This window comes from Equus quagga, chromosome 8, assembly GCF_021613505.1.
Source record: "Equus quagga isolate Etosha38 chromosome 8, UCLA_HA_Equagga_1.0, whole genome shotgun sequence".
Taxonomy (NCBI): domain Eukaryota; kingdom Metazoa; phylum Chordata; class Mammalia; order Perissodactyla; family Equidae; genus Equus; species Equus quagga.
The window spans coordinates 83,836,678-83,863,854 of record NC_060274.1 but is presented as its reverse complement, the minus strand read 5'-3'; the positions used below and the strand labels follow the sequence as shown (position 1 = coordinate 83,863,854).

General features: G+C 42.2%; 1 protein-coding gene and 1 non-coding gene across 2 annotated transcripts in view; both read left to right on the top strand.

Moving 5' to 3' along the window:
* JAZF1 (JAZF zinc finger 1) overlaps positions 1 to 27,177 on the top strand; it is a 321,212-nt gene that overhangs the window by 47,888 nt on the left and 246,147 nt on the right. The gene's annotated exons all lie outside the window — the stretch shown is intronic.
* Positions 11,313 to 11,418, top strand: LOC124244296 (U6 spliceosomal RNA). The gene has a single exon (XR_006889946.1). It is a non-coding gene; the product is annotated as a U6 spliceosomal RNA (small nuclear RNA).

The following is a 27,177-nucleotide window of genomic DNA, read 5'->3' as shown; positions in this document are numbered from 1 at the left end:
TCTCTTGTTGTGTTCAAGAGATTGAGGGTTACAGTGAGGGCAGGACAGTAGACTAAGAAATGGTGAGGGAGCATCATTTCAGAAAGCTCGATACCAGCTAGACTCTGGATAACATTGGAGAAGTACTTTAGAATTTCACATGTACTATCCCACTTGGCCCTCAGAAAACCCTTGGGAACTGAGTAACACAGATATTATTTATCAGCATCCTCATTTTCCGGATGAGAAAACCAAAGCATCAAAGAATTAGGTGGCTCACTTGACCACTAAATGCTGAAGCCTTGCAAGCTCTGTGATGCCAGGTCTCGCACGGGAGTGTGGATATGGGCTAGTCACGTAAACTCATGTTCTTTCCGCCCTGTTTATAAAACATGCAAGAATTTACCTTTCAAGTCATGATGAGTGTATTCTGTGAAATGCACTTATGTTTTGATCACTTCCTGGTTGAATAGAATTAAAGTTTATAGCCTCTCGGGACATGTTAAAATTTTTTTGGGTTTTTTTTGGTCTCAATTTTGTTCCAGTAGAGTCTTTTGGCTCCCTTTGAATTTAATGAGAAAAACCTTGGTCTAATAACTTTTATTAAAGTGAATACTTGTATTAATATATTGTGTGTATGTCTAGAGGCTTTCAAGTAATGTGCACACATTAAGATGAACTAATGAACTAATAAACTGTATCAGTGTAAATCACTTTAATAAAAGCAATAATGAGATTTTTAGCATACTTGTACAAATGACACAAATATTTGTATTTAGGTACTGGCCACATAAATAGAATTTTAATTCCTTGTTTTTTTTTTTTTTTTGACTCTTACCAACAGAGTTACTGTTTAGTCATTCTGACATTTTATGCCTGAAAGAATCAAGTAGTAGTAGATGGATGTTGACAATGTTAGATGTAAAAAAACATGTAATACAATAACTACATATACTCTGATCCCATTATTTTTAAAAAGAAATTGTGTGTGTGTAGAGAGAGTCTTCGAGTTATCTGGAAGAATATAATGTACCAGGTTATCTCAAATGGTGGGATTATGGCTATTTTTCCTTTCTATCTTTTTCTTTTTTTTTTCTTAAATGAACATATCTAACTTTTGTAATCAGAAAAAGGTTACTTATTAAAATGTTACTTTAATAAAAAATACATACAAACTTTTTCTATTGCTTTGTTTTCCTAAATTAAAAAAACCCCTCTGTCATTACCCCTTACTAATCCCCTTTGAAAACTGGAGAAGTTACCACATTGGTAATTTAAATACAGATCTCTCCCTCCGAAGCACCTGGGCCTGCTTATTCGACAGGCAGAACGCTGGTCCCCAACTCAGGTGAATCAAAATGTTTGGAAATGGGGCCCGGAAGTCTGCATTTGTATCAGGCATCACAAGTGATTCTGATGCACAATTAAATTTGAGATTCACCCTTCTGATTGCAGATTTCCTCATGTATTTTTATTCTATAATGATTAAAGCATCTTCAAGACTTTTTTCATCTTCAAAGTTTTTAATAAACGTATGTCCACATAACATCCATTTTATTGTCAGGAACACTAAAAAGAATAAATGTTCCCTCTAAAATATAGGATTCAGAGGGAATCATCCGTTCAGCAAGGGTTTTTGGAGTATTTTCAGTGAGCCCCCCTGTAAGAGCCTCGGTCCACCCTAGGGAGCTCCTGTTGTTGAGGATGGAGCCCTGACAGTGCTGGAGTGGGTCCGGGAAGGGAGACCAGCATTCGATCGGAGAACTCAGTGATTCTCAAAGCTTCTCTCAGAAGTCTACTTCAAACTTGAATTTCCCAAAGAATAACTAACTTTCTTCTGTTCATTTGTCTCTTAGCCGGAACAATTGGTTATCTTAAGAAATCAGTAAGTCAGCATCTTGTATTCTGAGTGGTGCATTCTTTGGAAGAAGTTACTGTGTCAGGAATTCACACAATTGGTGTGTTTATTTTGAATGCATGCCATCGTGCTGAAGGTACAGTGCAACTCTCCTTGGTTTCCTGTTGATTGAAATAATTTGCAGTAAGTTAGTGCCAAGTATAAACTCGGAGACACACTATCTTGCTGAATTGGCCTTGAAAGGTGGCTCTCAACTTAGCATGCATAGAATCACCTGGAGGGCTTGTTAAAACAAAGATTTCTGGGCCCACTGCCAGATTTCTAATTCAGTAAGTGTGGGACTAGGCCTATGAATATGCATTTCTAATAAGTTCCCAGATACTGCTGATGCTGCTTCGAGAACCACCGGACTAAAAGAAACATTTCAGTGATAAGGATTACAGTCACATGTACAATCTGTTTGATTTTTAACTCAGAATTTAATGTAGCCTCCTTGAACTATGATTAGATGCTGCAAATAGAAGGTTATCCTTTTTCTAAATGAGTGGTGGTTTCTTTTTGATGTTTACCTCCAGTTTGAGGAAACCGAACTGTTTGGCTCTGTTTTTTCTTTTTAGACTCCCGAGCTAAATGAAGTACTATTGGTTTTCTCTTTAAGGGTTAACATGAATTAAGGCAAGCCTGATGAACTGTTTGTATCAGCCAGACAGGTAGGGCAACTTCTCCTGCAAACCATTCCTGAAGCAGGCCCATTCTAGGGCAACCAGATAGACTAGGTCCCATCCCACTTACACAGATTCCTCTGGGCATCTGCATGCCCCAGACTAAGCCCCCTTACCCCACCCTACCCCCAGGTGGGCTACGCCTATGGTTCCGCCTGTTTCTCTTAAGGTCATTTGCATTTAATAGTAACTCTTAAAACCTTCAAAGACTTAAGGCATGACTTACAAGGCCAGAGTGTGATGTTTGGAAGAAGAACCTGTCCATTTTCCCTTGGCCCAACACTCATAAGGTTAGTCTGGGGCTCCTTGGCCTAGAATGGAGCTGTCAGTAGAATCTTTGTCAATTCTGTTCATAAGCAAGTTGCAGAACTTCTTGGACTGTCCTGAGCTGCTGACCGCTCTGGGATATCCCAGAGCCTTGCCTGAGTGTTTGGAACAAAGTATTTGTCTATTCCCCGACCTTTGGAGGCTTGCAGGCAGGGGCTTTGGCCAGAAAAGCCCACCCCACCTCCTCTAAGGGAGGTCAGTTCAAGAATATGCTTTCCGATTGGCGAGGAAGATTCTCAGGGGTCAGGAGGGGACTGAGCCTGGGCCTAGAGAAGAAAGGACCTTTAGGGTCCAGTGGGACTCGCCCTCTCCTTCCTCCCTCATATGGCAGAGTTACCCTCCATCTTTTAGACCCAAAGCATACTCCCAAGGTGGGCCTAGAGACAGTAGTGTCCCTGATGCGGGCTTAGGGATGCAGTCCTTTTGAAAGGTGGTCTAGGAACTTAGCTCAAAGCTGCATATCTCACCTCACACGCACCTGCTTTCTGTTCCTCATCATACTTAACCCCCTGGCCCTCATGTTGTCCCAAGCTCTTTCCTGCCCCAGGGTGCAGACTTACTTTTCCCCACCTGTGCCTGGCTTGTTCCTTTTCTTTTAAATCTGTGCAGAAGACACCCTGTGAGAGGCCTTCTCTATTATGGTCCAGCCAGCCCTGTCCATCCCTCTCTCCTGCTTGGGCTACGTTTTTTTCTTGCTATTTTTTGTCACTGCCTGAAATTTTATTGTTTATGTGTTTCTTGATTTATTTTTCTCTCTCCCCTGCACTAAGACAGCAGAAGATAGGGACTTTTTCTTATTCAGTGCTGTCTCTCCAGCACCCAGATCATTACCTGACAAACTGTAATTATGCAATAAATATTTGTTGCATGAGTAAGTGAAAGCACAGCAAGCATATTGCTTTTGCTTGGAGTGGTGTGTTATTAGGGTGACTTTAGAGCCTGATGGTGGTTATGAGGGAACTACACGCTGTCTGTCCCTAGAGGGACCCCTTCCTGGTTTCTCTATGTCTGTGGAACATGGTTGTTCCCCAGCTACTCTTGAACTGCAGGACAAGGCCAGAGTAAGGTGGAAGAGTGCCTTATTTGGCAGTTTTGAAGGGAATTTGTCTACTTGGGCTCTGATGGAGTCATCCAAAGGTCTGGTTTTATCTGCAAAACCAAACTTGGGACCAACCTTGGTGTTGGGTTGGGAAGCCCCGTGCATCATCTGATTGAACTCTAAGCCACAAGCATCACCCATCCATCATTTGGCCCTGATGAGGAGTAATTGTAGTGCAGCTCAGCAAGGCTCCACAGTATCATTTGTTAGTTCTCTCTAATGCTTGCACTGGGATGAGGGCAGTGGTGAGGTGAGACAGGGAGGAGAGGTGAAGGAAGATGGCAGCCCAAGCAGCTTGCAATCGGTCCAAAAGGAAGACCCTCAACTCTGGTGCTTTGAACACCAGAATGATGTTAATCAGGGGATTTTTTTGTGTCAGCATTGTCAACATTTACATTCACTTTACACATTGGATTTGCATCTGAAAAGACCAACTATAATCAACATTTAAGGGATAACACTCATATTTGCATATGATTGAGCAGACATGTTAAGTAATTTTAGTCTGGCTGTTGCTAGGAAACCAATTAATAATGCTCTACATTTCATTAAAAACGGGGTTCTATCTTTGCTTTCATTTAACTTCACAATTCAGCTGCTTGGGCTGCTCTTTTTCTCCCTCGGTAAATTGTGACAGATAAATTATCGTTTTACTAAATTTATTTCTGTGATTACAGTTGTTAGTCATATCTGTCAATACAACTTCAAGGCTTTTTTTTTTTTTTTTTAATGCTTTAGAGCGGGGAACTGAATTTTAACTGTTAATCCTTTTTTCCTCTATGGCTTATGGGGACTTCAATCATATTTTTGTGAAGGCCTCACAAATTGTGGGTTAACAACAACAAAAAACATGAAAGCAATCGCTCCTGCTCCATAATTGTACCTTCTCAGTGTGGTGACTAATAATTAGAATATTAGTCACTATTCAGAATGTGACAGACAGCTGATTAAGCATTCAGCTGCATTTTGTTTCTCTCTGCCTTTCCCTGGTTTGGAGGCTAGACTAGGTTCTGTCCTTTATGTAGTGCAATTAAAATTTTCATGACTTGATTTTACATAATAGACTCCTGCTCTTATGAAGAGAAAATACATTTTTAGCAACTAGAAGTGCCTCTTTGAACCAATCAACTGGGCAGTTGCATTTAAATTATAATGACGTTTTGCAGCTTAGCATTTTGTAGTATTGATCCGGTCAAAATGCTCATTAAAAAGCAAAATGAGTTTCTATTCACATCTGTTTCACAGTATTTCAATCACTTTATTTGGGTGATGCATACAAATGCATCTGGTTCTTCAACTTAGCTGAAATGGCGATCTCGCCCATTTTGTAAGGGCTAAGTCAAGCAAATTAGAATCGGCTTTCATATTCAATACTCCACTTTGGTCTTTTGGATCTGAAGGTATAGTGCCTTCTAGTGCCAAAAGAGGACGTGGTATTTGGAAGCAGATAGCCCCGGAGTCAAATTCTGGCTCAGCCCCCTCTGGCTCTGTGCCTCAGTGTCCTCATCTGTCACATAGAGAAGAAAAGACAGCCCTGGGGAGGAGACAACACCTAGGATTGTAAAGAGTGGGTCACGCAGTGCATATCTGGCAAAAATTCCTCCCCTGTCCCTCCAGAACTGCTTGGGCACTGTATTAGGTACGAGGGCTGCTATAACAAATGCCACAGACTGCGTGGCTTAAACAATAGAAATTTATTTTCTCACAGTTCTGAAGGCTAGAAGTCCAAGGCCGAGGTGCTGGCAGGGTCAGTTTCCTCTCAGGCCTCTCTCCTTGGCTTGCAGGTGGCTGTCTTCTCCCTGTGTCTTCCCTCTGTGTGTGTCTGTGTCCCAGTCTCCTCTTCTGAGGCAAGAACACCAGTCAGATTGGGTTAAACCCACCCGAAGAGCCTCATTTTAACTTCATTTGCTCTTTGAAGGCCCTGTCTCCAAATATAGTCACATTCTGGGGTATTGGGAGTTAGGGCTTCAATATATGAATTTGGGGGGACACAATTCAGCCTATAACGACACTAACCCAGAAGCTGCACATGGCCCGTTGCTGTCTTCGGTTCATTGGGTGTGGGTCCTACTCAGTGGTCAACACAACTGGCACATATCCGAAAAGGAGTCAGGAAATGGGGTTCTTTGGTTATGGCTTGCCTGGTTAGGTCAGAATTGATCAGAAATGCTTAGGAATACTTGACACACTCCTCCCCATCCGCTTTATTTTTAGTTTTTATTTCAACCTTTTTTGGATGTATTCTAAGGCCACTTTTTCATCACGTTAGTAGTACAGGAGGATCACCAACCTTACGACCTTAAGGTCCTATTTTTACCCTCCGTCATTACTCGATGTGGATACATGAGGTATAGGCAATAGGGATAAATGTCCATTTCACTTTTTAAATGAATTGTGGAGAAGAGTTTGGCTCTGAGATGAGCTGGCAAGGGCCAGACTTTGGGGCCAATACACAAATGGGCAATTAGAATTCAGTGGCACAAATACTGTAGAAAAGGTCATTCATTCATTCAGCTAATACTTACTAAGCCTACTATGTGCCACTGTGCCAGTCAGTATGGTTACAAGGAGAAATAAAAATAAGCCTGGTCTCTGCACTAGAGCTTATAGTGTAGTAAGGAAATAGACTTGAATCAAATAATATCACAATTCTAACAGTACAGCTCTGGTAAGTGTGGAAAAGGAAAGGCATGTGATATTATGAGGGTGAATAATGGTGGGGATCAGGGATGGCTTTCCTGGTTCAACTGCGATCTGAAGGGTGGCGAGGCTTACTTTGAGGAAGGGATGGCATTTGGGGATGTGGTGCTGAGGTGGTCATGAGTTAGAATATAGGTAAGACCATTTCAGGAGAGCAGACTGCATGTCCAAAGGCCCTGAGGCAGAAAGGAGCTTAACATGGAAGGCAGGAACTGAAAAAAGGACAGTGTAGCTAGAGAAGAAAGAAAAGGAGGGTATAAAGAGAAAGTAAAGGAGGACGTAATGAGAGATGTGGTTGGAAAGCCTTCTAGGAAGACGGGGCTTGTGGGGGGAGTTGGAAAAGCCTTCCTAGGGAAGTGACATCTGTATCTTTAAGTATAAATCTAACTGATTTCCTCTGGCAGAGAAGAGGGAGAGGCATTTTTAGATAGAACATCATAATTTGGTGTGTGGCTGAAATGTCACTTATAGGAAGGAACCCCATCATTCCAATTAATGGAAGTTCATACTTCAGTGTGGTCAAGGTAACTGGGAGTTTACTAGATTCACCATATTGAGGTGTATGTGCCTACACCTATGCAGGGGCTCATTAAATAGAGAATGAATGAATGAATGAACAAATGAATGCTGTGTTACTGAGTGGGTCATGTTGGTGGGTGATGGTCCAGAGTTGACCTAACCTCAGGAGCAGTGAAACATTAGTGTTAAACCATTCAGGTCTGGTGGACTAAGGGAGGGCTGGCTGCACTGTCTTCCCAGGCCCAGCGGTCCCCCAGCCTGTGTCTCCTCCTCCTCTGCAGATCTGGGAGGGCCCCTTAAATCCTGCCCGCTGGCCCAGCCTCACCCTGGTTGCCTGAACCAGTCCCAGCTCGAGGCAAGAGAGACCAGAAACCACGCCAGTCCCTGGTCCGGGTCAGCAGTTACTGTTAGGCCGACCTAGGTCACAGTGGCCTCGTTCTGGCAAGCGAAGTTCAGATAATCGCATAAGCTGAGCAGCAGAGCATGTTCCGGACATAGTGGGCAGTCCTGACTGGGGGAAAGATGTCCTGTCTGCAGGGGAGGACTGTGGGGAGAGGCTGCAACAGTAGCTTGGGAGCACATTAGAGAAAACTCTGGCAGCTGTACCTCTGACGGAAGGACTCGCATGTCATTCGGTTTTGGCTCGGGCATGAATCTTTCTTTCTTTCTTTCCCCAAAGAAGCTAAAATCAGATAGAAGAAGAGTTAAAATTGGAGCTTAGAATTTTTTTTCTGCTTTTAAGAATTCGGTTACTTAAATAGAAATAAACAAGGATACTTACTGGCTGCTGTTAGGTAAGAATCTCTGTCTTTCAAAGGTTTTCATAAATGTAGAGAATATTCGTTGATCTTGAAAACCAAGATTTTCTTCCCAGGTGAAAATTGCCACCAAACTATCCTCTAGGTCCGAAGACAGCTTGAGAGAGCTACTGATGGCTTCACATCCAGCTATACCAAAAGATGACAACATCGAAGGATTATTATAAATTGAGGGCACAGATTTACTGTGAATAATGGAACAGCTGCCTAAAACAACATCTGAGAGGCAATTACCTCCAGTCTAATTTGGTGAACGTGGGCTTCCTAATCGGTGGCCAATTAAGTACTGTCAGTTCTTCTGGGCCCCACAGAGAAACGTGCAAACCTGAGACACTCTTATCTGCCTTGGCCACGTGTGCACATCTGCGCTTCTGTTAAATTTGACTGTTTTCAGCTCAAGCAAAGGATAAACTGGTCTTTCACTTTTAGGAGATTAAGGAAACACTATTGAACACCCCTTGCCCTGTCAGTAGGCACAAGGTGTTGTGGGATGAAAATATTTTTTCCCCGTGGGTTTTGTATGAATAGCGGGGAAGAAATCACATGGATGTGGGGAAATAGAAATGGAGCTCATGCTAAAAATCCTGGCATTTATATATCATGCTACGTCTCATGGCTTTGTAGATGACTTCTGGATGCTACGATACTGTTTAAAACTATACTTCTCACAGGGTTATTCTTTTCATTTTTTTTTTGAGGAAGATTAGCCCTGAGCTAACATCCACCGCCAATCCTCCTCTCTTTGCTGAGGAAGACCGGCCATGAGCCAACATCCGTGCCCATCTTCCTCTACTTTACATGTGGGACGCCTGCCACAGCATGGCTTGACAAGTGGTGCACAGGTCGGCACCTGGGATCCGAACCGGCAAACCCTGGGCTGCCAAAGCAGAACATGCGAACTTAACCACTGTGCCACTGGGGCCAGCCCCAGGGTTATTCTTATTTTGTGTTTGTAGATAATTTTAATTACGTCTGCATTTTACCACTACCTAGGTGCTCCTGCTGTTACCTGGCTCTCCGCAGGGGCAGCTCCCTGGCCAGCGTGGACGATAAAGCACTAATATAGCAGGATAAGGGAAGCCCTGAATTTCATGGGGGCAGTGAGAGGAGAGCAGTCTGGAATCTGGAAAATCTATGGGCTTAGGGTTTAGTTGTTTAGCGTCATTGAGGTCTTACGCAACCTGCAGGAGTGGAGAATTGCCAAGAGGCCAACAGTGCAGAACTGGGCACATCCTCCAGTTGGGGTGGGTTTTCCAGGTTAGCTAAGCCTCAGCTGGGCAGTAGCTCTCAGCAAATCATCAGAAAGCTTGGGAACATGTGCATGGATTCCAGGGGAAAAGAGCTGCTTGCAACTAGCTGTTCAGACATCTTCCTCCACCTCAAGGGACAAAGGGAAGGATGCCTGCCAGTTTGCCTTCATAGTTATTCACTTTTTGTTTTTCTGGGGTTTTTTTAGCACTTGATACTATGACTTAACCTCTCTATGCTTCAGCTTTCTCAAGCAGCAAGGTGTGTTTGATGAACTGATATCAGAGATTTCCTTTGGCTGTCCTGTTCTGTGATTCTGGAAATCTGTTAGGGAGTTAGTGCAAAGAAGAGAACAAGCATCTGGTCCTCAAAGACCTCTACTCTGATTAGGGAGTTTCATTAAATGTACAAAAAAGAAAAAAGAAAAGAAAACACCACAAACACTTTACAAGATAAGGGATGTCGCAAGACAGAAAGGGGCTGATGGTCCCTGCCGTGGGCATGGGTTCCCAGGGGAGTCTTTACAGAAGTGGGAGGGTTTGGATTGCATATTGCAGGACAGGCAGGGTTTAGAGGACGATGAAGGAGAAGGCATTCCAAGCACGAAGGTGAGGGAAGGCCAGAGAGGGACAAATGGAAAGACTGCATCTGTCTTCCTCACTACTGGATCCAACCCTTAGTAGAGGCTTGTTAGGCATCATTGAATATGTGAATATACCAGAATACAGCTGCTGGGGTAGAATTACTTGTAGATATGTTTACAGTTATCTAGGGGAAGTGGGCTGAAGGGCAGGGAGAGATAGATTAAGCAGGAGTTTTTGTCTGTTCATTGATGTGTCCCAAATACCTAGAATAGTGCCTGGCAAGAAATAGGCCTCCATAAATATTTGTTGAATGAATGAAATGATCAGTGACATGACTTCAGGCTGTCATGTAAGTAATGGGGAACATTGGAGGTTGGGAGAAAGTACTATCTAGGAAAAGTTCATGGCAATTTTACATAGAATTGTTTGTAACTGGGGGAGTCAGGAGATTTTGAAGTAGGCACAGGGTCCTGAGGAGGGTCTGAAATAGATGAGTGGCCTTGGAACAAAAGGGAAGAGCAGGATAGGGACATCCCAGAGAAAGACTTGGTGAGTGGCCATCACAGGTGTCAACAGTCAGAAGATGCCTAAGGTGTAAGGTGTGACGGAGTCCAGGCAAATTGGAAAATGATAATATTGTTGACATAGATAGGGGAAGCAAGGTAGGATTTTGTGGGAGGGGAAGGGCAGTGGGTGTTAGTGGTTGGTTTTAGACACTTAAGTGTGATATGGGGGTGAATTGCCTCCATTAGGCACTTGCAAGTTGAAAACAGGTTGAAAGTCAAGAGATGGTTTCAGGGCTGGAGATCAAGTTTGAGAGGCCTTCTCATGAGTCTGCAGGTTGATTGGGAAGCAGCAGGTTTTGCGAGGAGACCACCCCGGGAGAAGCATGACCAGGGCCTCTTTGTTCACAGGGCTGTTGGCTTCTGCTTCAGCTCCGTTTCTATCAGAAACAACTCAGAGGTCTGGAAGCTACACTGTGGTCATGTCTGAGGGAGCTTTTACTCCACAGGATTCTCCTGACCCACTTCATCAACATTTCCTTTATTTTTTACATGGGATCGTTTTGTTGCCATTGTTATTTTTCTGGTACTATTATCACCTAAGTGAAATTTGTGTCTAATGAATGCGCATCCCCATAGGAACTGATCCCCTTGTGATTTTTGAAGGACATGCTGCTCATAACTGTGTGTGTTTGTGTGTTTAAATCTCTCTAAGAAACTGAACTATAAGAACTAATTTTACAACCTCAAGTGACAGGGAAATATGTACAATATGCAATGATTGAATAAAATGTGAAAGATGCTAATATAGAGGATGTGAATTAATATTGGAGTAAAAGGACATTTGTCATAGAATACTATACCTGTCTCATTTTTACCTTAATTCCAGTTTACTAGAAACTTTTGAATAGAAATAGTTGAGTATGTTCAATTCTTGTTAAAGAACACCTTTTTCGTGCTTGTTTTGGCAGTATATATCCTAAAATTGGAATGATGCAGGGAAGATTAGCATGGCCCTGTGCAAGGATGACAGACAAATTTGTGAAGTGGTCCGTATTTTTATTTATCTTTATGAAAACTCAGAAAAATACTATTTTTTACTTTTCCAGCTGCGGTGGACCATATATTTTCTGAATCACTTGTTTTCTCCCTCCTTTCTTTCTTTCTTGGAAGTTTTTTGACTACTACACTGGCAATCATATAAAATGATCTTAGGTAAACCAGCATTCTGTCATTAATGGGAGTTTTGCCAGACTTTAATTTAATTGTATTGTGTCACTTGCCTTTTAAATAAATTAATTGTGAAAAATAATTTAGCAGCCTCCAAATTGTCAACTTCTCAGTGGCAGTTTGTGTCTGTCTATCTCTTCAAGTCAAGCATCTGCTTAAAAAATATGGATGATGATGTGGGAGTAAAACCATTGCTGTAGGAATGCAGTTTTGCAAAACTTGGCAGTTCCCATCAATAATTGAGTAGCATAAATTGTATTTACCTCTGTAGTGTCTAGACCAGAGAATTAGAACCACGAGTTTATAAAAATCCAGGTTGCTGTCTACACAAATAGAAAAGTATTTAAAAATTGTATTTTCAATGGGCTAATGATGAAGTTTTTAAAAAAGCATATGGTATTGAGCCAAGTGGGTAGCTATCTGGAGAAAGATGAAGTTGGTTCTATAACTCATACCATTAAAAATAAACTTCATCTTGGGCCTAGCCTGGTGGCATAGTGTTAAGTTCACATGCTCTGCTTCAGCAGCCCGGGGTTCACCGGTTTGGATCTTGGGCACAGACCTATGCACCACTTATCAAGCCATGCTGTAGCAGGCGTCCTACATGTAAAGTAGAGGAAGATGGGCACGGATATTAGCTCAGGGTCACTCTTCCTTAGCGAAAAAAAAAGACGAGGATTGGTGGCAGATGTTAGCTCAAGGCTAATCTTCCTCAAAAAGAAAAATTTAAAAAATAAATAAACTCCATCTTGAACAGTTCATTTTATATGTTGATCATTGTGATATTCAAAACAATTATGACAAAGAAAGGAGGGAGAAATCAGGAAGGCAATTCATAAAATGTCTGTTCTACTTCAGTTGGAAAAAGTGAGAAATGATATTTTTAACAAGAATTTCAAAATTTGAGTATGTATTCATATCTGCTTAAAATAATAAAGGGCTAGAAGAAACATGGAAAAATTAAGGGTAAGAAACATGGGTAAAAGTAAGCAGGCCTTTTTAACTATAACTCAAAATTCAGAAACCATAAAAGAAAAAGATTGATACATTTGACTAAATTCAGATAAAAAATTTTACCTGGTGAAAAACACAATAAGCAAATTCAAAAGACAAAGGACAGTCAGGGAAAAAAATATTTGCAATGAACAAAGGGCTTATCTCTCTATATAAAGAGCTCCTACAAATGAATAAGAAAATGACTGGCAGACCAATAGAAAAACAGGCTAAGGACGTGAACACATTATTCATAGAACAAGAAGTACAGACAGTCTATAAACCTAAGATCTTCAGACTCGGGCATAATAAGAGAAAAGCAAATTTAAACTATCCTGAAGTGGCGCTCTTCACTTCATCACATTGGCAAAAATTCTAAAGTGTGACAATTATACATTGTTGGCCAGATGTGGAAAAATTGCCACTGTGCTTCTTGTGAGAGTACAGAATAGCACAACTTCGGAAGGCCAGTTTGGCAGTCTGTCAAGATTGCAAATGCAATTACGCTTTGACCCGGCGATTTGGGTCTGGTAATTTTTACCTGAAGGTACATCTGGCTACATATAAAGTGACGTATTATAGGAGGTTTTTCATTAGACCATTGTTGTTTTTTTTTTAATTTAGTTTTTTATTGCGGTAACCATTGTTTGTAATAGAAAAGATTGGAAATGATTCAAATATCCATTAGTAGGAGACTGGTGAAATAAACTATGACTCAACCATACAGTTGGAAATGGTGCAGCATTTAAAAAGAACATGGAAACTCTTTGTGCAGTTTAGATCTCCAACTTATGTTATTAAATGAAAAAAGCAAGTGTAGATCAGAACATAATATGCAACCTGTAGAAAGGGGACAAAACATGAGCCTACATGCATATCTGCTTGTATGCGCATCAAGAAACATTGAAAGGATAAACAAACAAGAGAAACTCAATAAAAATTATTGCCTTTAATGGGTGGGTGGGGAACGAGGTAGACAGAAAAAGGGTGGGAGCAGCACTGTTTGCTGTATCCCCTGCTGTATGATTTCTATTTGTGAATCGTGTGAATTATTACCTATTCAAAACAAAAAATAAGTTATAGGTTTGTAAACTTGCATTTCCGTGGTAATTTAGCGTATGTCCAAGGAAATATCTGCCCAGAGCTTTATCATCTCTTATTTGGACTCTTGGCTGCAGCCTCCAAAGTAGGTCTTGTTTTTGGTTTATCTAGAGCTATGCTGTCCAGTATAGAACCACTGGCCACATCTGGCTTTTGAGCACTTGAAACGTGGCTCATCCAAATTAAGATGTGCTGTAAATGTGCTGATTTAGAAGACTTAGTATGAGAAAAAAGAATGTAAACTATCTCATTTGTAACATTAAAAATATGGACTACATGTTTAATGATCATGGTTTGGATTTGAGGGTTAAAATCTATTATTAAATTAATTTCACTTATTTTTTCTCTTACCTTAAATGTGGCTACTAGAAAATTTAAAATTACATATGTGGTTTGGCCCTGTGGCTCGCCTTTTATTTGTTTTGTACAGCACTGATGTAGACTCCTGTCCACACTTGGCATGTCTTCCAGAATGACTTTCTTTTAAAAAAAAAGCTAAACATGGTTTAAAACCTTCTTTGACTCTTGGATGCCTATAGAGACCCTTTGTAATAGTCTCTGAGATGCTTCCTTTACTGGTTTTCCACCTCCCCCACATGTAAACATTGCTTCTCTTCACTCCCTGGACTGCAGGGCCCTTCATAAATGTGAGTCTGTGAACACGCTATCCTGTCTGCTTGCAATGTCCCTGAATCTCCATTTCTTCACCTTGAACATGCTAACCCATCTTATAAACCCAGTTCATATGGTCCCTTGTTTGATGAAACTTTCCCAGTTCCTCCGTGCTGTTTCCTTATAGCATTTGGTATACCTGTGTGTTTTCACACTTACCACCTAAGACCACACTTAACCTTTTCAAGATATTGTCTCCCCTGCCAGACTGTGAACTCCTCAGGGGCAGAATCCATTCTTTTTGGTATTCCCAGAACCTGAAACTGCCAGTAAATAAACTCCAGAAAGTCCCTAGGAGACTGAAGTTGGTTGTGTTTTGTTGAGAGCACACCATGCCCGGTTTGCCTGGCTGGTGCTTCTATTTGTCTGGTCTGTATATTCAAGCAAGCAGGCTCCAACCCCGTGGGTCTTCCCTTGGTTAAGAATGTTCTTTGGAATGTTCTAGCTTTAAACAGGCCAGCGTCCCTGCAGGCAGAAGATTGCAAACTGCAGAGACATCAGTAGTACCAAACCCACAGTGAGTCCTGGCCTTCAGGGCTATGCTCAGCCTGGAGGATGAAAGGTGTTCGTATTTAGTCAGAGAGCAGAAATCTCCAGGCTGGCCACTTGCCCATGTTTCCAGAAGGTAAAGGTGGCAGGTGGTTGCCAGAAGGTGAAAGCATAGGTGGAGGCTGGCCAGCCACGAGAGGCTGCGAGCTGGAATAATGAAGTTCTCCACGGTCTTGTCAACGGGCTCTTTCGTCGGTGACTGTCCGTGTGTTGTTAAGATTCCCATTGTCCTTCTCTTCTGCTTGTGGGGACTTAAGCTTTTGCTGGAAAGAGAAAAGAAGAGTAATATGCAGAATATCCAGGATCTGTGGAGCAAAGATACTTAGAAGGAAAAATTAGAATTTTGCAAGAAACTTCTCTCCTTAGCTACGTAACTAAAAGGGCTCATGTTTATGCCCAGATTTTAGAAGCTTCCTTACCATTGCTCACGATCCATGTACTTCTTATATGATGATTCCGATAGTTTCACTAGGCAAAGCTTCCTATGCAGCTCTCATAATCCATGAATGAAGAGCTCTTCTTTTTGCAGAACTTCAAGGGCTAGTAGTGTAGTAGAAAGTGCAGTGTCATCAAGGAGCTAGAAAAACTGGTCTGAACCCTGGATCGCCACTTAACCTCGTGTTGTGACCGTAAGCAAGTTATGTCACCTTTCTAAGCTTCATTTTTCAGTAAAATGAGGTTATAAACACCTCCTGGGGTGTGAGCATTGCAAGAGGAGAATGAGTGCTGGTGCCTAACAGGGAGCCTGGCCCACAGTAGGTTTCGGTAAATAAGATTTATTGCTCCAATATGAATGTAGATTTTCTTTTGCAGCTGTCTGGCTTTGAATCAGCAAACGAGCACACCCGAGGCAGAAGGGGAGCGCGTCCTTTCATAATTGTGACGGACCGCAGTGATTGCTCAACAATGGCAGCCGGCAGTGACTGCTCCTCAGAGCCTCACCATTGTCTGAGGGAGGGAGGGGGCAGGTGGGTAAGGAGTCAGGACACAGGAGTTTGAGAACAGGCTTTGCCGTTCATTAGTCCCATGAGATTTCACTCTGCCTCCTTGATCCTGAGTCTCCTCGTTGGTAGAATGAAGATGTTGATCTTCTCCATCTCTAAAATGCTCTAGTTCTGTCTCCCTAAGGCGACAGAAGCAGGCCCCTGGCCGTGAGGCTGTGTTGTTTGTGGGGTAGCAGTTCACAGCCTCAGACTGAGAACCTGGAAACCACACAGCAAGGCTCTGCCACCTCTGAACAGCCCTGAACCGGAGGAGTGTCCCTCTTTCCCTCTGGGATTATGTTCCAAGGCCAAGGTCATCTTTCTGGGCTCCATTCCCCATGGTCTGCTCTCACCTTCTCCCAGGATCCACTTGGCTGCATTTCTGGTCTCACCAGAAATACTTACTTTTTCTGGGGTTGAGATCTATTCCTCATCATTCTTCTGACAAGAGAGGATGATCATTTTAGGAGGGAGATTATCAGGAGGCTTTTTTTTAAAGTAACTTTTGTGCTTAGTAAACATTTTTATGAACATTTTGCTTTTTCTTCGTCACTTGAGATCTGTGTGGTCCCATTTTCTGCCTCCCCATCTTATCTGACTGCTCACCTTGGGGAGCTCATCCTTCATTCTTTTTGAGATAGATGAACACAGTACTTTATATGCCTTATGACCAGATAATTGGAGCTGGCAGTAATCAAGATTTGGGGCTAATTATCATCAAAGGGTAATTTCATTGCTGCCCGTAATTGATCTTTTCTGAAACCCGCTATTGCACTTCTTTTGTCACATGATTAAAAAGAAAAAAAGTGCTTTTGGCAATAAGCTTTTGAAAACAGGTTTCCTACATTCCGTTCTTTTTCAAACCAACTTTACAAATTTCAAGTGTGCCTTTATTAGTGTTGTGGTTTGCCTGCTTTATATTACGTATTCAAAATAAAAGAAAATTGAAACAGTTCATCATTGAAATGAATGTTACAAAATCAGCATCTGGTTTGAATAATGAGTTTTTTGGTCCAAGTTTTTGCTTCATTGAATGAAGCTAATAAAACTGCCCTTGATTGTTAGGTCAGTGAATTCTCCTTCACTGACTTTTGGTTCCTTTCTTTTTTTGAAGAAGATTAACCCTGAGCTAACTGCTGCCAATCCTCCTCTTTTGCTGAGGAAGACTGGCCCTGAGCTAACATCTGTGCCCATCTTCCTCTACTTTATATGTGGGACACCTACCACAGCATGGCTTGACAAGCAGTGCCATGTCCGCACCCGGGATCTGAACCAGCGAACCCCGGGCAGCTGAAGTGGAACGTGCGCACTTCGCTGCACCACCAGGCTGGCCCCTTGTTTCCTTTCAGTTTCCAATTTGGAGGCCATGAAAGTTTCTTTCAGGAAGTTCTTTCCTAGTGGTACTTGTTTTAAGTACTCTCAGACAGCCACTTTTTGGTCATCAGCAGGGCAGAGGTGATGATGCCCCATGATCACAAAATTATAGATTTGGGACATTTGACGTATCTTGTCCACCAGTCAAGCTCTTGGAACAGAAGCATAGTGAAAAAAGAGCTCTAGAGTTGGAAAGATTGAAAATTAGATGTTGGTATAGCACCCTACTATCCACACAATTCAGGGTCAGGTGTGTAGGTAACTGTCCCCAAGTCTTGTTTCTACCTTGAACTCAGATGCTTGCAGAAATAATAGTTGCACCTGGGTAGTGATAATACTACCTAGAGGGCACAAAGCTGTTCCACCACTCTTGCTGATAACACACGTGCACATGCGTGTAACATGGACACGCACCCCTCGGGAGTCTCTTGAAGGTAATTGCACTTTTTGTTACTAGGTTTTCTGATCCATAGATATCCATGCTTATATTTCCAAAGCACTTTCAGACTTATCCTTTGATTTGCTTTCAGAAAACCACTTTCAGATGGATAGGGTAGACTCTCTTACACCTCTTTTGCTAACTGAGGAAGCTCCTCAGAGAACGGCTGCGACTTACTCAAAGACATACAGCTGTCTTGTGGGAGGAAGGAATGATAATTTATAAAGGCCTAGTTTGACATTTTATCACAAAACCTGTATTGCATGTAAGGATCATCCTGTATTGCATGTTGTACTTGAATGAAAAGCTCAATGAATGAAGGAACAAATGAAGAAACAAACAAATAAAACAAAATCCTAACGAAGGAAAACCCTAAAGGGAAATATCTCTAATAGATCGTAAAAACATGGAAACAAGTGAGTTCTGTTTTTTACTTCTTTGCCTATAATCAGAATTGCCAAGGGGATAGGCAGGCCTGTAGTAGATGCACAAGAAATATTTATTGAATTTCATTGAATTAGTGTTACTTACCTAATAGAAAAATGACAGAATACCCTTTTATCTCTGAATACTTTGATACATGGATTGCTATCAAAGACAAAATAGGCTGAGATTGACTGTCAGTATCCTACTTTCTTCAACCGGGTGCGGTTGTCCACTGCAGTAGGGCCTTGGGAAGCTGGAGGCAAGAAAATCTGAGTGGTTCTCCATCTTGTCAAGTAGATCTCAAGCATTCCCTTCACTCTACTTTTTAAAAAAATTTATTACCAATTGTGTTTTGTACTGTGATCTTCTCCAGAATAAAGGGAAAACAGAAAACTCTGGGCATGGGGTTGATATGGGCTGCCAGACAAGGCTCACGGGGGAGAGCTCAGTGACTTCAGGTTAACTGAGATCTCAGGCAGCTCTGTGGCTGGGCACATGGCCGCGCACCATATCTGAATCTTTTAGGACATTTGGGGCAGAAAATATGTCGCTTTCTCACCTTCTTAACAGAACTCACCTTCTTTGAGAATCCTGGAATCCTTGCCTTATTAAATTCTTTTTAGCTTTCTAATTAGAATTCTTTGCAGTTGATTTTTTTCCTCTTGACCGTGCTTCTTTTTAAATTCTAACTCTTTAGGAGCCAAATGGATGTTTTCCTTTTTACTGCTTCATGTGTGTGATGTGCAAGTGTTCCTTAGACAGTCCCTCATAGACTTTGTAATTTAACCTTTGCAGCTTCTTTCTAGGTCCTTTCCTGAGAACTCCTGGTTGGGTTCTACTCTTTGAAGTTGACTTAGGCCATTTAAGATTCCCGGCCTCAAATTCCTGTCTCCTTTGGCTTGCCTGCTTCTTTCTTCACTTTTTGCCTCAGTTTGGCCCTCAGCAGACAAGGCAAGCTGCCACCCTCTATCTTCCCTATTTCTCATGGCTGATTCCTGAGCAGGGTTTTTGTCAGAGACAGAGTGATGAATGAAAAAAGTCGTGATTTATAACCAGTTGATGGGGTTTGAGTCCCAGTTCAGCCACTCACTATTTGCATTATCTAGGACAAGTTAGTTCATTTGTACACACCCTGGTTTCCTCGTGTATAAAATGAGTTAAGTGGTATCCATTTCACAGTGTTGTTGAGGATTAATTGAGATGGTATAATTGGAAGTGCTTTATCAAGTGTTCAATCTATTATCATTGCAGATGCTTTTTCATGGGGAGTGATTGATACACATAGAGAGGGTGCTTAGATTATTAGCAGATGAATTATGTAGGAAAGGTGGGATGTCAGAGTTGCCTGAATAAGGAAAGGGATAAGCCAGTCCCCATCAAGGCGCCTCATGGGACGATTAGATCAATGAGAGGCTGAGTAAGCGAATTTAGAGGAACAGAGAGAACTGGCAGGAAGAGGGAAGACAAAGAACGGGAGCTGGTTTGATTATGTAGAGAGATGAACTTGGAAACCAAGGGCATGGGCTCTCTTCCCACCAAAATGTAAGAAAAGGAGCATCGCGGGGAGGCTCCTAGTTTGAAACTGGGATGCTGATGCCCTCGGGGACTGAATGCATTTGGCATCACTGGAAAGGTAAACACGAAGAGAGGTTGGAAAGTTAATCCAACCAAGAAGTTAATTGGGCCTGTGTGCGACTGTGTCCACTAGGAAAAAGCAATGCTAAGAGCACAGTACCTGGCACAGAGTAAGTGCTGAATAAATATTTGTTGAATTCATAAATGGGTACAGTAAGGATGATGTAGAGAACCAGTTGCAGAATTGAGCTGTATTCTCAGGTTAACTATCACTCTGCCTTCTGAAAAAGCCTGTCCTCTGAAGAAGAGAGTCATTGCATCCAGCTAAGGGAACTGCTGCAACCTGGGGAGGGCGTTGTTCAGCCCCCACAGAGCTTGCGTTTTCCCGGCTCAGGGAAGCCAGATGTGCCTGGGTAAGATGCGGTATAAAAGCCTTTGGTCTTAGGTCTCTCGGTTTTAATTTGAAGGCCGCTCTAAGTTTAATAAATCATCCCTATGAAATTGTTTTAGTTCTATTTTAGGATCTGGAAAGTGGAGCTTTGTATGCGTTCTTTGACAGTAAACTCAGTTAGATGTGTGTATCCAATAATGGTAATGTTGACTGTGTGTATCTTTTCCTTTGAACCACTCTGGAATGGCATTTTGTTCTGATACTGTTGTAACCCATGAGGTCATCATGTCCTTTATTCCTCCGTTGTTTGTGTACCTTGAGTTAGTCTATTTTACTTAATCTTGTGTCTCGTCTCTGCTGGTCTCCCGTGGTGGTCTCTGGCTTCGACTGCTGCAATGTAATTTTTGGCTTTTGGGGCCAATGGGGACACTGGATCCCTATGTTCCTGGCTGTTTCATGCTTCGTATCATGAAATGCATCCCCAGCTGAAGTTTCATCAATCTGAAGCCAGAAGCACAGCGACTGCAGGTACCAAGAACATTCTCCACTCTCCAAAGCACTTTTTCTTTACTCCAGGTCACCTGGCACAAAAATGAACACTGTGCCTGGCTATATTCTCCGCAGGTGACTTGGCCCAGCCACTCTATGGTTTAGTCTTTGCATAGCATGGATGTGGTTTGTCAAATATACAGAAGTGCTTCAGGAGGCTGGTTGTAGAACTCTGCACATGGTGAGAAAGGCCTCAAGATACTTCACTCCGTAAGAGCTGGAAACTTACTCTTGTGGGAGGTTTGTGGGTTGGTTGGTATTTGAAGGACAAATTTAAAAGTACACCTGTAAACTGGGAGGTTTAGGTGACAGATTATAGCTTGAGTCATTTGGAATTGCTTAAAGTTTAGACGCTTCTGCTGCAGTTACAAGTTTGTAGTCACTTTTGTTCCCTCTTCCTGAGATAAAGCAACTGGGCTATAATTTGAATAACTTTCCCTAACTCGAAACCTGTCAGCGACTGAGGAAGTCCTGTAACCCCTCAGGTTTCTTCAGTCCCAGTTCTGTGCTAGCCCGCTAGACCATGGGGCCTGGTGGAATATGGCAGTGTAAACATGTGAACCGATATTTCCTAAGCCAGTGGAATTTTATGTCTCTTGCTCCACAGAGTACAGTTTTCATAATGGTATGTATGGTGTTCTGAGCTGAAAGGAGTATTTATATGGAGCCTGTCAGAGGTATGCTTGGTATGAAAACCATAAGTGATTTGCCTCACTGGTTTGTTTAAAATTTTCAGGCATAATGCTATACTAACATAGCTTTTATTCACTGAATCTCCTTTACAGTTGGGGGAAAATGACCATGTGGTGAATGAAATAAATATACCGGACTTGACCCTCCTAGCAAGAAAGGCCTGTAGTGTTTATATTAAGAGGTGATCCTCTTCTCCTTATGCTCCTTCTTGCCTGGGTGTATAATGAGGCATTAACGTGTGTCAGATCTTTTGTCTCTCAAGAAGCTGGTGTTGTCTTGTAACTCTCGAGTTCTGTTTGTTGACATGATGACATGCCGTAATGGCGCATTGATGCACATGAAGCCAGGTGCGTGTCTCTGTGAGAGGTTGATGGAGGGAGTGGCTATTGGAACATTAACTCCAGGTTTCCCGACTTGTGTGTGTTGAAAATATCAAACCCAGTGTGGAGTCAAAAGCAAGTGAAAAAAAATCACTGCTCATCAGAAGAAAGCAATGTCATGTCAGCAATACTGGGGAATTTCTGTATTTGTAATGCTTTGGTCTGATATGGATTCATTCATTTTCTCTGGTTTCACTCTAATAAGTAAAGCATTTTGTACGCTGAAGTAAACTGTAAGACCCCATCCACAGTGGAGATTATTCCTGATTCCTGCTGAAACCTCCACATGGGCTTGGATTGCGTCCTAGCAGGATGGATCATGAGTGTGCCTGTGTGTCATCCTTAAAACAGTTTCCCATTCCATCTGATCCTTCCTGGGAACGCGCTGTTACTCCGGGAAGAGAGTCCAGATGCTAGATAACTTGGTTTTTCGGTTTGTTTTGTTTTTACTGAGGAAAAAAGCAGCCACGGTTGGTGAGGTTGCGAGGCAGTATTCTCATCTCATTAGTCACTTAGATAAAGTGAAAAATGAAAGCCTTTTCTCTAGAAACTTGGGTAATTCTTTCTGATTGCCTCTCCTCTTCCTCCCTCTTCTTGAGTGATGCAGTCTCAACTAATGATGTGAGAACAAGTCAGGCTTGGTACGTCACTGACAAGCAAAATCTTACAATTAAGCTGATTAAGTCTTAAATCGGTCAGTTTTCCAACTTTGATGTTAGGGTCTTTAATAGGATATAATTTTGTAAGTTGCTTCTTTCTAAAGGGGCCGGAGCGGATGATGAAGGAAATCGACTTGTAAAACTCAAGGGTGAGCTCGGTAGGACTTCCTTGCTTTCACTGCTGCCTCTTCCCTGAATGGAGCAGTTTTTGTGGCTGGGCTCAGGTGTCCCAGGATGCCGCTTTATCCACTTGAAAACCCTTATGTGTTCAGCTCAATTAGATTAATTGCCTTCCTCACCAGGATTCACAATGCTTTGCAGTTTAACTGCAGTAACTAAATGTTCGTTTTGCAAGTAAACAGTATTATTATTGGCCTCTGAAGAGCTATGGTTTCTTTGGAACTCATAGAGAGGAGTTTTAAACAATCATTCTAGCTAAGGTGGACTATACGTTAGCAAATTTGTCTTCCCGCTGAGTTTTCTACCGGCTGAGAGACATTGGCATTTAGAAGAGAGTTCTCACTCTGGATCATTTCTGTTTGGTGCCTCCCAAAGTAATTTCTGGTGTGTCATAATACACTGTACTATTTTCTGTATCTCCTGGAGTTAATAGAGTCTCTTACATACTTTTGGTTTCCAGATGGAGGTCATTGAGTTGAACCCCAGCTTTTGTCCATTGAGAGTTTACACCGAAATCCACCCCAGGTGAGACATGGTTGTATCATCAGGGCCCAGCAGAAGTCAAGGAGTGTCCTCTCCCCTGAGCTGCCTGGAAGTTAAGTGGTATTTGACACCCAGTAAAAGGAGATCTGTCACTCTCTGCGCTCTTAAGTGACCACACTTAATCTTTTAATCTCCCCTGGCCCCTCCCCCTATTCTTCTCCAAGGGAAGACAAAAATCCCAACTTGTGATTAAGGTAATCATTTGTAGGGTTAGACGTTGAGTGGATCTATGAACCGAATCCTTTCCAGAATCCTAGTGTTGTGGGAATTCTCTGTTCCCAACCTTTGTACTAAAATAGGGAAACAAAGGAGCAGTGGGGAACCAATTCAAGCAGGGCTCATTCAGGCCATATCTGGATTTTCAATATAGTAATGCTGGTGACACCATCCACATAGTGATATGACTGTCACAATATTTAGTGGTTCCTTTCGCATTCCTTATGTCATGTGTTCCTGATATAACTGAGAGGTAAGGGCAGCTACCATTTAATCCTATTTATTTATTTAATAAATATTTATTCAGTGCCTACTTTGTGCCAGGCCCTGTTCTAGGTACTAGGTTGGGAACAAAACAATAAAAAAATTTCTGCTTTTGTGGAACTTATATGTTAACTGTGGGGAGACAGACCATAAATAAACGAAGTGAGTGAAATACAGGTTACGTGGGGCAGTGAAACTGCTATGGAGAAATGTAAGACAAGGAAAGGGGATAGGGAGTGTGTGCTGTGGGGGGAGTTTGGTCACAGTATTTAATAGGCTGGTTGGGGAACTGCCTTGGTGAGAAGACATTTGAGTAATGACCTGAAGGAGGTAAAAAGGTGACTATCTGGGAGAACACTATTTCAGGTGGAGGGAACAGCTAGAACAGTGGCCCTGAGGTGGGAACCTGCCTAGTATGTTTGAGGAACTGCAAGGAGGCCAGTGGGGCTGGAGTGAAAAAAGAAGAGGATAGTTGGAGATGAACTGGGGTATGTGCACATGTAGGCCAGAGCAAGGACTTTGGCATTTTATCTATGAGAGATGAAGAGCCTTTGGGAGATTTGAGCAGAAGAGTGACGTGATGGATGGACACTATTAAGTATCACTCTGGCTGCTGTGTTCAGAATAGGGAAGCAAGGAGACTGATTAGGGGGCTATTGCAATAACCCAGGACAAAGATTATGGTCCTGGACCAGGGTGCTTGCCATGAAGATGGTGGTGTGAAGTTGTAGGGTTCTGGGTGTATTTTAGAGATAGGGTCAACTGTTTGGGTTTAGGTCATGAGGGAAAGAAAGAAGTCAAGGGCGACTCTAAACTTTTTGACCTGAGCAGCTAGAAGGTTTTGATTACCATTAGCTGTGATAAGGGTGACTGGGAAGAGCAGGTTTTGAGGGCTGCAGGGAGATCTTGATCTCAGTTTGGGCCGTGTTAAGTTTGAGCTGCCAATTAGATCTCTGAACAATTATCTCCAGTGGGGGATTTTTGATATTCGAGTCTGGAATTCTGGGGAGAGGTCAGAACTGAGGATAGACATTTAGGAAGACTTGGGTTATAGATGGAATTGAAGCCCTAGACTGGATGAGATCTCCTCGGAGGTGAGAAGAGAGAGAATGGAGAAGAGGTCAAGAGTTGAATCCTGGGCACTGGGACAATAGGAACCTGAGAGAGTGGAGGAACCAGTAAAGGAGATGGAGAAGGAGCTGCCACTGAGGTGGGAGGAAAGCCAGGAGCGGGGTGAGCTGGAGGGGGGTGATGCATGGAGTCATGCATCGCTTAGTGATGGGGATACATTCTGAGAAATGCGTTATTAGGTGATTTCATTGTCATATGAACATTGTAGAGTGTACCTACACAAACCTAAGTGGTATAGCCTATTACATACCTAGGCTATATGGTATGACCGTTGCTCATAGGCTACAAACCTGCACAGCATGTTACTCTACTGAATACCTTGCCAGTTGTAACACAGTGGTAAGTATTTGTGTATCTAAACATATCTAAACATAGAAAAAGTACAATAAAAATATGATATAAAAGATAGAAAATGATACCCCTTTATAGGGCACTTACGTGAATGGAGCTTGCAGGACTGGAAGTTGCTCTGAGTGAGTCCGGGAGTAAGTGGTGGGTAAATGTGAAGGCCTAGGACATTACTGGGCACTCCTGTAGACTTTATAAACACTGCAAACTTAGGCTAGACTAAATTTATTGAAAAAATCTTTTTCTTCAATAGTAAATTAACCTTAGCTTACTGTAACATTTTTACTGTGTAAACGTTTTAATTTTAAAAAAATTTTTGACTCTTGTAATAATACAAACACATTATACACTTGTACAAAAATATCTTCTTTCTTTATATCTTTATTCTATAAATTTTCTATTTTTAGACATTTAAAATTTTTATTTTTACTTTTTAAACTTTCTTGTTAAAAACTAAAACTCAGGGGTCGGCCCAGTGGCACAGCAGTTAAGTGCGCATGTTCTGCTTTGGCGGCCCGGGGTTTACTGGTTTGGATCCCGGGTGTGGACATGGCACCGCTTGGCAAGCCATGCTGTGGTAAACATCCCACATAGAAAGTAGAGGAAGATGGGCACGTATGTTAGCTCAGGGCCAATCTTCCTCAGCAAAAAGAGGAGGATTGGCAGCAGTTAGCTCAGGGTTAATCTTCCTCAAAAAATAAATAAATAAACCTAAAACACAAACTCACATATTAGCCTAGGCCTACACAGGGTCAGGATCATCAATATTACTGTCTTCCAGCTCCACATCTTGTCCTAGGGGAAGGTCTTCAGGGGCAGTAATATGCATGGAGCTGTCATCTCCTGTGATAACAATGTCTTCTAGAATACCTCCTGAAGGACCTGCCTGAGGCTCTTCTTGAGGAGGTGTCACTCTTTTCAGAAATATGTCCATGGTGGTTTCCTTGGTTTGTTTCTGTTTTTCATAATAGATTTGCTTGTAAGCATATAATGCACCATGAACATTCTTCTCTGTTAATGAAAACCTTTCACTGTTGGGGTCCATGTTTTCAGACTTTTTAAGGAGCTTATTGAGGTCTTCGAAAGCTTCTGCTAAACCCTTCGCTGTGAATTTTCTTGGGGGTTCTTCTCCTTTTTCTTCTCCTGCAGTTTCCTTTTCTCTTACCTCTTCTTCAGCTATATGTTTCTATTCCAGTTCCAACAACTCCTCATTAGTCAATTCCTCAGGAACCACCTGTAAAATCTCCTCACCGTCATCCTCATCCACACTCGGGTTAAAGTTGTCTGCCATCTCAACCACAGCCTTGTTGATTTTTGTAACCTCTGCATCATTGACAAATCCTTTGAAGTCATGGATGAACCTCTTGAGTGTCTTCTTCCAGATGCCATCCATACACTCCTTGGTGACAACTTTCCAAGCCCAAGCAAGGCTCTTGATGCAATCATAGATGTAGTGATCTTTCCAGAATTGTTTCAGGGTTTTCCTCAGTTGCAGCAATAGCCAGGGCAAAGGTCCTCCTCAGGTAGTAAGCCTTAAAAGCTGCTATAACTCCTGGATCTATTGATTAGATCAAAGAGGTGGTGTCTGGAGGGAGAAACACCACTTTGATAGTGAGATGAAGATCACCAATAAAAGGAGGATGTTTGGAAGCATTATCAACAATAAGCAAAATCTTGAAAGGTATGTTATTCTCCAAACAGCCCTTCTCCATTTCACTGGCATAGCAATTCAGGAGGGCGTCTTGGAAGAGGAGCTGGGTCATCCATGACTTCTTATTGCTGCTGTAGTGCACTGGCAGTGTGTGCTTGTTGATATGCTTGAAGGCCCTGGGGTTCTCACTATGTCAGATCACAAGGGGTTTCAATTTGTAGCCTGCAATATTGTCCCCAAGCAAGACTGTTATCCTGTCTTTAGGAGGCTTGAAACCTGTTGTTGACTTGGCCTCCTTATGGATGAAAGTCCTTTCAGACATTTGTTTCCTGAATAGGGAGGTTTCATCCATATTGAATATCTGTTCTGGCAAGTAATTTTCCTTCACTGTCAGCTTATCTAGAGTTTCCAGAAATTCTTCAGCCATCTTCACGTCAGCACTCACAGATTCACCACTCACTTTCACATTATGC